General features: G+C 42.2%; 1 pseudogene; it reads left to right on the top strand.

Moving 5' to 3' along the window:
• The first annotated feature begins 545 nt into the window (after positions 1-545).
• LOC143604919 (cyclase-associated protein 1-like) lies at positions 546-11,889 on the top strand (annotated as a pseudogene).
• The last annotated feature ends 642 nt before the right edge of the window (positions 11,890-12,531 follow it).

Below are 12,531 nucleotides of genomic sequence, written 5' to 3'. Positions count from 1 at the left end.
CAAGCACAAGCCCGATCCTGAAAGTAAGCTCGTTTATGAACAAGCCCGAGCTCGAGCCTCACTTATAGAGCTTGAGCCGGCTCGTAAGCCTAAATGAGTGTGTCACATATATAATTTTTTTAAAATATATATTTAATAACTTTTAATCAATATATATAATGTTATAAAAATATAATAACTAAATAATATATATTATTTTATGCATAACATTATAATTGAAAAATATATATAAAAAAATTATTAATAAATAGTAAACGAGCCAAGCTAGAGTTTGAAAATTTACACACAAACCAAACTCGAGCTTTGAAATTAAAGCTCGAAACAAATCAAGCTCAAGCTCGACTCAGCTCAGCTCGTCTGTCCCAGCTTAAATAAAACTAATTTATTTTGTATTTAACAAAACCAACCTAACTAATCCACCTCTCACATCACCACCTCACATCTCCCATATATCCCGCATATAACAAACTCATAACCACGTTCACTTCATACACCAAACACAAACACACACACACACACACACACCCCTACACCTTTACACTCCCATGGCTGAAAACTTGATCCAAAGGCTCGAAGCCGCGGTAACGCGGCTCGAATCCTTCTCCCGCGCGCGGTTCGCAGCCGCAAACCGCACTAGACGCCGCGTCAGCGTCGTCTGATCCGTCAATCGTCGCGTTTGACGATCTGATCACTGAATACGTCGAGAAGGTGTCCGATGCGGCCGAGAAGATCGGCGGACAGATTAAGGATATCACGAGTGTGCTGCGAGACGCGTTTGACGCGCAGAAGGAGCTGCTTGTTAAGATCAAGCAAACGCAGGTTCGTTTCGGTGATTGATTTCGTGTTGTTTGTGGTTACGAAAAGGCGATAGTTTGTGTTACGTTGTTTTATTTGTTATGTGTAATATATAATGTGTAAATGTATAATTTACGTGTTAGGTATGTTATTATTATTATACCTAATTAGAAGATATTGTTAGATCGATTAATAATAATAATGATAAATAAAACTCGGATTCGTTTTCGTGTAGAGAGTGTATTAGATGCACAGGATATACATACACGCATACTAGAGAGGTATAATATTGTTTGATTCGTTATTTACGCATTTCGTATGCATATTAATGTATTCGGTATGTTTATGAGCGAGTCTGGTGAAATGAGGTTCGATTTTCAATCGGTTGTTTAAAAAACTCGAGCTCAAACGAGCTCTTTTTCTAAAGCTCGAGCTCGTCGTGTGAGTCGTTTTCTCAAGCTTGGGCTGGGCTCGTTTATTATATTTTAATTAATTTATATACGTTTTTAATTATTTTTATGTGTTTTGAGAAAATCTTAAACAAACCTAAGCTCGGGTCGACCTCGTGTGGTACCTTAAATGAGCCAAACCTCGGTCAGTCGGTTGTGCAATGAGAAATTAAAACGTACTAGTCATGTAGAGCGACTATTAGATGCACAAGATATACATACATGCATGCATACATACATACATACATACAGTCGTATATGCATACATAAATGATCTCAAGATTATTTATACTGATTTAAAATGATTAGGCTCGTGCTTGGCTTGTTTTGAGCTCAATGTTAAAGCTTGGTTCGTGAGTAGTTTTTGCAAGCCCGGGCTCAGCTCGATTAGTAATAAATTATTAATTAGTTTATATGTTTTTAGTTATTTTTATATTTTTTGAGGAAATCTTAAAGGAGCATAAGATCGGCTCGAGCTCGTCTGCAGTACCTTAAACGAGCCAAAGCTAGTTGTGCAGTGAGAAACTAATAAATAGAAGTCTAAAAGAGGTGAAACTTAAGAATACACAAGGCTGGTTAAGACTCGATGAGCCTAAATGAGCTTCCCATACAAGGCTCAACCTTGGGCTTGAAAACTAAATGAGCTTTATTTTTCGGCTCGGCTCATTTTGAGTTTTCTATCGATCTGATCTAGAGTAACTCGGCTCGTTTGCACCCCTAGTTATCTCTAGCGTTTGTGAAGTTGGGTGAAAAAGGAGACATGAGCACTCTTTGGATCTGATATATCAGACTGCTATGAATCAATTATTTCAAGATGCAAATCACAAAATGTGTGTGTAGTAGTTGAGTTTGAACAAAATTAGTAAAAATAGATATCAATATTAGTTAAATGTATGGAGCAAAACACACCTTAATCATGCCTTACCGTTCCTGCAATTCGTGTAATGATTTTGCATATTAACTGTGCAGAAACCTGACGCTGGAGGATTGGGTGAATTCCTCAAGCCATTAAATGAAAAACTCGGTGAAGCAACTCGCATGACAGAAGGACCGCGTTCTGATTTCTTCAACCACTTAAGATCTGTTGCTGAAAGTCTCACAGCTTTAGCATGGATTGCATATACAGGGAAAAACTGCAGTTAGAAAATACTATTCGACATATCTTGTTATTTATATGAAAAATACACACTTTTGTATAAAGTTATCTATTATTGAATCTTTTGTAATTTTAGGAATGAGCATGCCTATTTCACATGTTGAAGAATGTTGGCAGTCTGCTGAGTTTTACAGTAACAAGGTACTTCATGTCTATTGCACATAGTATGCAATATGATTTTCTTTCAACATTGTAACATACTTACATACTCACCATTTCTTACTCATTTTTTTTTTAAACTCAAAAAGGGATTTTCTTTAAATTAATTCATAAATACAAGGACTCAATTACAGAGATAGGTAAGTGGACAACAAGCGGCACCGCCACGGCGCCACCCCCTTTTGAATGACAATTTGTAACCATTTAATGCAACCTACGTGCCGGTTTTTTACCTTAACGCAACAAAGTACATAATTTGCACGTATATTTCAGTTTTCTTTCAACTCCGGTTGCATAAACCGCATAATCCTCATCGTATCACTGTATATAGTTGATCAATAATACATAATATCTCATGGGTTTATCTTAACATCCTTATATATAGAATAATTCAAATCTTGTGAGATATTATATATAATTGATCAGCTATATATAGAAATACAACGAGGATGGTTACACATTAGACTTACTGAAGAAACACTAATCGACCCCGGGCAGATTACGGATAATCTGGGGGTTAAATAAATGTTTCCCACGAGGATGAGGTCCAGCAAAGAAGGTTGTTCTTCAGGTGACCTGCAAAGCAGACACCGTAAGCTCGTCACTGAGAAGGGAGGGGGGTTCCTCCTTGTGACCACCCTCCGGCGTGAGAATCAGACTAGATTGCTCTAAATATAAGTGTATATTAAGAGATTGCTAGAGAAGATAAGATAATGATATATCAGATGATGTCCTTACCATTCCAAGGTGTTGGAGTATTTATAGCCGAAGGTAGGTTTCCTAGAAGGTACAGCCGGCTGAATAGTATTCCTGTTCTACCAACAGTGGGCTGCGCACAAGCCATGCTGGTTGGTGGATAGGCTGCGGCCGACAGTGACAAGGTCGGCTGTATACTGTTCCTTTACTGCCGGCTATGCACTGTTCCACCAACTGTAGGCTGCGCACGTCCCATAGTAAGGGTTGGTGAGTAGGCAGCGGCTAATAGTGACAAACAGTACTAGAGGGTGCTCCTCCTCGTACTGTTGTCGGTGAGCTGTCACCTTGTGATTGGTTCATGGGCTGTTCTGGTCAGATCGTCTGTTTTGCCCATACCTTGGTAGGTATAGTACAAAAGACCTTCCAGAAGCATACGGACTGGCTCGTTTGGGCGGGAGTATTCCCGCCTTGCTCATTCCTTCAGGTGACTACTGAAGTAGCAAGAGTTAGTGCCTTGTGCGTGTAGCCTTGCTATCAGTGCGGGTAGCCTTCCCTGATGGCTTGTATCCGCAACTGCGGGAACAAGCGGGGTACTTCACCATTGGGAGGCTTTCCCTGCGGGTACAGCTGGCGTACTGCGCGTAAGGTCTTCTCTGAGCATGGTGGGTCCTGCGGAAGCAGTTGGTCGTTGCGCAGACGTCCCTGTTCAAGGTGAGTCTTGCGGGTCCAACTGGGCTCTGCTGGGACCTACCTCTTCAAGTCCCCCAGTCCAATGTTCTTCTCATGAATTATTAATAAGTGAGGTGAACTTTTGGACTAGCAAGGGGTTTTGAAAAGGGTTTTTAGTTTTAAGGTTTTCCGTGGGGATTCTTCCCGCGGTTTTCCTAATGTCACGCAGAAATTCCCGACTTTTCTGCTTGATCTTTGGGTATGAAGCGGGTAGGTCTGTAACCTCCTCGCAAGTCAGGAGCGTTGAGTCCCACTTGTGTGGATTCTCCATGGGGTTTTGGTAGTTTTCAACATAGTGATCAATTATGTTAAAACCACCAATTCCATCTTGGAGTTTCAAACAATATAGTTCTCGACGTTCCCGCCATGCGGGGATGTTATTCCCGTTTCCGCAAGCATGGCCCAGAAGATCCTTCTTGGTTTGAATTCCCTGCGGAGCGCTAAGTATGTGAAGGGTTTTGCCTTGACACTGTACCCGCACTCGTCTTACGGTTACTTTACTTCCAAGGTATTCTTGGCGTCAATTCCCTGCGGGTGCTAAGTATGTGAAGGGTTTTGCCTTAACACTTTACTCGCACCTGTCTTATAGTTACTTGGTTGCCAAGGTAAGGGGTATTTTCCCGCTTTTGAATCTTTTTGAAATTTTGAAATTCGAAGAGTTGGTGAAAGGATAAGAACAGTCCAAACTATTGAAACGTCGTCCGACGGTTTCTTCTGACAGTGTCAGGACGTGCAGGAAGTTATGGCGACGTGACAGTATATGGTCATTCCAGGTGCTTTTTCAGGCGCGTGGGCGCAAATTTTCGGGCGCGTGGCCGCGAAATTACTGGCACGCGTCCTTTTAACAGCTGTTGCCAGCTTGCTTTTTGCCACGTGTCATAGTTTCATTGCACCTGTGATTTCTCTCTCTTCCGCATTAAATTCATCGCATTAATTGCGATTAGTATATAAAGGGGGAGAGGGTCCTTTGTAATCCACACTTTCACTTTTCTCTTCATCTTCAAAACGATTTCCGGCGAATACTCACCTTTTCAGTCGAGCATTCTCTTGAAATCGTTCTCTTTTTCATACCTGCAAGATGTCTTCTGCTCACGATCTTGAGGCTACAGCCCAGGAGGCTGGGGTGTACGCCGAGCACACCCGTCATCCACGTCCGACAAGGATGACAAGAGTACTGCTGGCGAGTGCCAGTGTGCTCTGCCTGTCGATCTATATCAGTACATCGTCAGGAAGTTCATGCTCGAGTCTCTCGAGCCTGAGTTTCCTGAACCTCATCAGACGGTGTATGATGCCCCCAGAGGCAAGATCGGGGTATATGCCGCATTCTTTGTCTATGGGAATCTTAGGTTCCCTTTGACAAAGTTTGTGTACCGTGTCCTGGAGAGGCACGGTGTACACCTGACCGAGGTGCACCCGATGGCGATCACGAAGATTCGCCACTTCGAGTGGGTGTGCCGGATTCTGGGCGTTGAGCCCTTCGTCGACCGCCTGATGACCTTCTACTCTTGGAGGTGCATCCAGGGGTGGTATACTCTGATAACCCGGATCAAGGGTTTGAAGATTTGCGCAACCGAGCGCAGTCTTCGTTCATGGAAGCGGGAGTTCTTTTTTATCTCCGCTCGCGCCATCCCCCTTGCCATGAAGTTCAAGAATGGGCAAGCACTCCCCAGCCTTCACGCCTCCAACTACCAGGAGGCGGAATGGTTTTCAAAGATATCCCGAGTCCAATCTCCGGTTTACCGCTTTGCGGAGTCCGGGATGGTGATGCTCGGGATGAGCCGGGTGTGGAAGGATGCGGAGGCGCAAAAGATCCCGATCGTCCTTGAATACGGTTTGAACTCTGTCCCTTACGGTATGCTCTGTCTTCTTTGCTTATATAGGTTTGTCTTCTAACTGTTTTTCTTTTATTTCAGAGGGGAACGACTTGCAGTCGCTCTTGTATCCGCGGGAGGCTGATAGTCCCGCTCGGATGGGTACTCGTGCTCTAGATGAGAACGAGTTGCCCATCCTTGAACAGACGGCGGATCGGTTCGTGGAGGTCTACCCGCCAAGCCATGAGATCCTGAGCGCCAGGCGGCCAGGTAAGGCGTTATTCAACCCTCGACCCCTCAATGCTGAAACCTCTGCTGGAATTCCTCTAATCTTGTGTTCTGATGAGGAATCCGCAGATGGTCCTTCGTTGGTGCGGAAGAAGAAGGCTGCCGGCGGGAAGGGGAAGGCGAAGGTGGCCTCCACTGCCGATCCGGTGCCTCGGTCTGATTCAGAGACCGAGAGCGAGGAGGTGGCGGGGAATCCCGGTGGTGATAAGACCACTGCTCCGGAGGCTGCGACGACTGTCACCTCCGGAGAGCCCAGGATGACAACGGTGAGCGGCGTGAAGAGGCCGGCTCCATCGGGTTCATCCCCGCCTGTCCGCACTTTTAGGCTCAAGAAAACCCGTAAGTACAAACTTCCCTTATTTTTAACTTCATAGCTTTCCATCATTAATACTTATCTTCTTTGTGCAGGCGTGGATGCTACCGCATTCCAGGGTGAAGCGGGGAGGAGTACCTCCGGACCCATGACGGTAGGCTTGGTCAGCCTACCTGAGGCGACGACCCAGGCGGCTGCGCCTGCTTCCGCTGGTTCAGTTGCTCACTCCGTTGAGCCAACTGTTCCAGCTGTGATGACATCACCGCCGGCTGTCAGTGCTATATTTACCGCATCTTTCACTGAGCCGGCGGTTACTTTTTCTGCGGACTCCGCAACGGCGACCACGGTTGTGAGTTCACCTACAGTGAGTTCACCTCCGTTGGTTTCTACTACCCGCGGCGGCCTTCACCATGCCTCCTCCGTCATCGGCAACGACGGCCGATCCTTCAGGTATGCATGGGGCTTCTCGCCAACCTCTGCCTCCTTCCCTTCTACCTGATCTCTTGGACGGATTTCCCTTGGGTTCAGGTGATGGGTTTGGCGGCTATCGGCCTGTTGTTGACCCTACAGGTGCGTAGGGTTCTTTTGGCCTCTTTTTTTTTTTTTTTTTTTTTTATGTCATCTTTTCCTAACTGCTTTTTGTTTTTTGCAGTGTCGGATTCCAATGAAGTGTATGTTCCACGATGGAACATTCGCCGAGGAACAACCCTTCGCACACCTGTGGAGTGCGTGGAGTGGGCTCGTCACGCAGCTCCCAGTGGTGCGTTGGGGGAAGCCATGGCTAGCTACCAGGAGGGTAGGCTAACCAATGAGCTTCGGGTTCTCCTGGCCCGGATGCAGCCGCGCGTCGAGCTGCTTTGTCGTGAAAACGACAAGTTAAAAGCAGCTCGTATCCAAGAAGCAGCTCAGGCGCGGGCTGTCCGGGAGGAGAATAGGAGGCTCTCCGCCGCTGCTGCGGAGAAGGAGAAGGCGTTCAAGGCCCTTGAAGTTGAAGTTCAGGCCCGTCTCGAGGCCCGTTCCAAGGCTGCCCAAGCTGTTAACGAACAGCTTCGGCTGGCTAAGGAAACTGCTTGGAACGCAACTGAAAGGGCCACCAAGGCTGAAGCTGTTGCTGAGCCTCTACGCCTCGTGAATGAGGAACTTAAAGCCAAACTAGAGGCGCTCCAACAGGCTCATGATGCCTTGGCGATGGAAGACGCGAAGAAGCTCCAAGAGATCCTGGACCAGAGGGGGGTGCTTGACTAGACTGAGCGGAAGCTAAAGGGCGTTGAAGAGGCTGCGGCTAAAGAAGTGTTGCTTGCCAACCTCAACCAAAGTGAAGCCGAACGCGCCAGTAACCAAGCTCAAGCTGCCCTCCAGGAAGCTCTGGTTACCAAGGAATGGCTTCTTCGAGAAGCGTTGTCTCAGGTATGCGTAATTTCATATCTTTACTCTTTTCTTTGCACATGGAAAAGATTTTGACACTTGTATTTTTTTTCTTTTTGTAGGTTGTGCATCGGGTTTTCACGGAAACGTCTTATGACGATGCTATGAGCGCAGCCCTCAACGCTTCTCATGAGGATGGGGAAAAGGCCGGCTTCCTGCTTGGTCTAGGGTTTGTTGAGAAAGGCATCCCGCCTTCCAACTTCCCTTTGTATGAAATACAACGAGGATGGTTACTCATTAGACTTACTACTATATTCTATCTAATAGTTATAAACTAGAGTAAATTGAGGCCCTATTTGAGGGTGGTGTTTTTTTAATAAGTACATTGAATTTGTTGGTTATATGTTCTTGTAGAATTCAAAAACAAAGATCCAAGCCACGTGGAATGGGCACGAGCTCTGAAGGAAGTTTATGTACCAGGGTTGAGGGATTATGTTAAAACTCACTATCCGTTAGGACCCGTATGGAGCGCAACAGGAGCAACTGTATCTGCTCCATCAAAGTCTTCTAAACCAGCGTTCGTTATTTATGTTCATTTATGCCCGTTTATTTATGTTTGTTTACATATTAATAGCAAATAATTAAACATTAAATGGAAGACTTATCTACTTAATGGTTTTATATTTGCTCATTTAAGTGTGTTCATATACGTTCGTTCATGTTTGTTTGTGTTGATTTACATTTATTTGTTCATATATGTTCATTTATCTTTGTTCATTTATGTTCGTGAACTGTTCGTTTAGATTTTAAACAAACGAACATAAATGAACATGAACACAAAATATCTGTTCGATTAAGTGTTCGTGTTCGTTTTAAGTTAAATGAACGAACACGAGCATGCTCTTGTTCATGTTCATTCAGTTCGTTTACAGGCCCACGCTTGCTTGTTTCTAGTTCCATTATATCGTTATCTAACTGAATTTCATGTGTTTAGGATTAAAGAAAGTTACAGATGATATGAAGACGAAAAACCGAACAGATAGAGCAGGTTTTGTGAGTTCGGTTGAAAAAGAACCTAAAAAGAATTTCGCAGCAGATGCTAAAGTTGGACCGCCAAAATTCGAGCTTGTAATGGGTCGAAAGTCAGTATATTTATAAGTGTTTTTTAACATTTTGTTTTAGAAACTGACACCAGATTATTAATCTGAATACACATTATGCAGATGGGTTGTTGAGAATCAAATTGGCGCGAAGGATTTGTTGATTGATGATTGTGATCCAAAGCAGACAGTTTATATTTTTGGCTGCAAAGATTCAGTTCTTCAGGTCAAAGGTGATACAATCTATTTTTTCTTCTGCAGCTCATTTCCTTTAGCATTGGAAAACCGGGCGGGTCATTGGTTTGGGTAACATGCCCAGGGCCGTCCATCTGGGATGGGGAGGCACGGAGGTCAACCTCCTTAGGCCGGATCATCCCAGAGACCAGAAAATTTTAAAAAAAGTTATATATATATATATATATATATATATATATACATACATGCATTTATAAAAAAATGGTATTATGCCCAATTACAAGTTTTTTTTAAGCAATACGCAATAAATCAGGCCCAAAATCCAAATCATAGACAATACTCGGTTACTTTTTAAGTTTTATATATGAGTTATCCAGCTTATTTTACTTAAGGTCCGAATTTATACTTGTCCTCGGCCCAAAATTTTTTAGCGATTCTCGGAGACGGCCTTGACAGGCTCAAGCTGGTACTTTATGTGTCGGTCAAACGGGCTGTGCTGACCCACACACAATTTTTGCTCTTTTATTAAACTTTGTAAATAGTTAATGTATGAAGTATAGTTATAAGCTATATCACTCAAGAGAAGTGTATAATTTTTTTTAAAAAATAAAATGGTTTAACAATCTTTGTATATTTTATGGTTTAGCCTGTTTGAATTGTTTCCAATAATCTGTGTTTTTATTGTCTATGCTTTCTGTTTATGCAGGGAAAGTTAACAACATAACTGTTGACAAATGCACAAAAATGGGTGTTGTATTTACGGTCAGTGACAAATTTCTGCTTTGTGTAAAAAAAAGGCAAATTGTATTTTAATAATTTCACCTTTTTGCAGTTGACTGATAATAATCTCACCTCAAAAAATGGCTGAGCTGTCTGGTCCTATCTTTCACACTAGTTGTTTTCAAAAAAAACTTAAACGGAAAAGTTTTTTTTTGTATTTCAAACTGATGTTTTAGGGTTTTTGATCAAAAAGATGATGCGAATCGATTTATGTAAAATTACCAGAAACGGTGCTCCAAACGGCTTGATTTTGTTAATTGGAAGTTTAAACACCTGAATTGAAGTACCGTTTCGTTGTTTTGAGCACCATTTCGAGGTAAGTTTTACATCAATCGACTCGTGCCCTCACTTCAATCAAAAGCCCTTAAACATCAGTTTGAAATTTTGAAAATACTTAACGGAGTTAAGTTTTTTTTAACGGAGGTCCAATGAAAAGAATTAGTGTGAAAGGTGGGATCAGTGACAGCTATTTTCAAAAGTGGGATTATTATTGGCCAACTGCAAAAAATTGGGATTATTAAAATTCAATTTGCCAAAAGAAAAAAAAAAAAAAAAAAAACTTGAGTAGAATACTTGTGTTAATTTGGGACATGGATGTTACTAGTATATGATCATTGACTCTTTACAACTCTTAAAAACAGGATGTTGTTGCTGCTTTTGAGGTTGTTAATTGCAGCAGTCTTGAGGTGCAATGTCAGGTATCCATTTTACTTGTATTCTTATTATATAAAGCAATGTTGCAAAAGTCGCTAGGCAGAACCTAGGCGGTTGACCGGGGAGTTGGGTGTATTCAGGGTAATCGGATATGGTAAATATAAAGATAATTAATTTTTGGGTATCTTATATATGTCGAATAGCATAAGTTAACTAATATTGATAACAAAATAGGTGAGTATCAATATAAATAAGAGAAGTACATTTTTAAATACTAAATTATTCTAAAAATTACTAATTAGTAATTTTAAAAAACAATATTCATTCTTTAATATTATAGAAATAGGATTTTTTTAAAGTCAAAATCGGCCCAAGTTGACCGGCTAGATCTGATTTTGGCTGAGGTTGACCACTTTTGGTCGATTCTTAGTAACTAGGTAGGGTTAAAGAAAGTCGCCATGGCGCCATACCATGTAGCGATTACTCGGGAAGTACTCGGCCTTGGGGACCTACTTTTACGAGCTAATCTCATATTATTCAATGTGGGTGATTACAGGGTTCAGCTCCTACCATTTCAATAGATAACACATCAGGTTGCCAGCTGTACTTGAGCAAAGATTCACTAGAATCTTCTATCACAACTTCTAAGGCAACTGAAGTTAATGTTTTGGTACCTGCTGAAGATCCTGATGCTGATCAGGTATGTTGACCTTTTTACCCATTAGTCAAACTGGCCGTATTTACAGGTTGGCGGGTCCAACCCGACATGAACCCGAGCCCGAAAATCGTGTCAGAGATGTGAACCAATTGAATATATTACATAAAGCATATTTTTAAAAATAAATGGGTTAAACGGGTCAACGGCGAACGGACCCGACCCATTTAGCTAAACAGGTTCACGGGTTTGACTTGAAACTGACCGGAGTCACCGAACCCCGTTTATACCAAGCCTGTTAGGAACAAAGCGGCATAGCAGAACCAACACACAAATGCACAAACGAATATCACACATAAACAGAAAAATAATAAACGAGAAGTACGAAAAATATTTTACATGGTTCGGTCCCAGTCTCAGCGTGGGGACCTACATCCACGGACTGCAACCTAACGGATTTCATTATGCATAGAAAAACATCTAGTGGGCCTATAAGAACAAGCCCAAAGGTTGCACAAACACCAACAAAACCCAAAATCTCGATTTTCGTGATTTTGTTATTCTTAGAATACATTAACGGGTGGTCAAATTCGTCATTTTTTTTCCTTTTTTTCTCAAGAACTATGTGACGGTGTTGTTGCAGGCGGAACATGCAATGCCGCAAATGTACCTTCACACTTACAAAGACGGCCAATTTATTACAACCCCTGTCTCGCATTCCGGAGGCTAATCAGTGAATTTGTTGGTAATGTTAAGGTGTACCACATTGTTTCCTTATTATGCATCATTTTTGTATCCTCTTTGAGTGGGTTATAATAATAACTAATAAGTGTTGATTGAGGTTTGAAGTAGTGAAGGTATTTGGTACAAAAACATTATTGTTGGACCACAAAGGGTCAAAAACTTGTATCCCAGACTGGTTTTGTTGTAATAAAGGGTACGAGTTTAGCACAACGTTGTTTTGTGCGTTAGAACAATTTAATACGAATAGCATGACTTATATGACGAAAGGTTTGTATACCGACTTTTTACTTATGTGTCGTTTAATATCAAAATACAAAAAGACGTTCTTAGAATACATGAATCTAAAAGACGGATACACGTTCCAAATTCGTGTGAACTATTCGGGCTCTTCTTAATGTAAAACATATTGTGAATATGGGGGCATTAAATCTCAAGAATGAAGAGATAGGGCTATTCACGAGCCGAGCCGAATCGAGCGAAGGCTTGCTCGTTGCTTGGCTCGTTTACAGCATGACCGAACCAAACGGTTGAAATTCGAACCGAGCCAAAATCGAATCGAGCATTTTTCGATCTAACATCGAGATTTTCGAACATTATTTTTTTCTTTGTCACTCTAAAAATTTCAATAAGAAACACGTTTGA

Source organism: Bidens hawaiensis, unplaced genomic scaffold (genome assembly GCF_021521415.1).
Source record: "Bidens hawaiensis isolate Kalapana, Puna unplaced genomic scaffold, B.hawaiensis_p1.1 tig00067335_1, whole genome shotgun sequence".
Taxonomy (NCBI): domain Eukaryota; kingdom Viridiplantae; phylum Streptophyta; class Magnoliopsida; order Asterales; family Asteraceae; genus Bidens; species Bidens hawaiensis.
The sequence above is the reverse complement of the archived record's forward strand: the minus strand, read 5'-3'. Positions and strand labels throughout refer to the sequence as shown.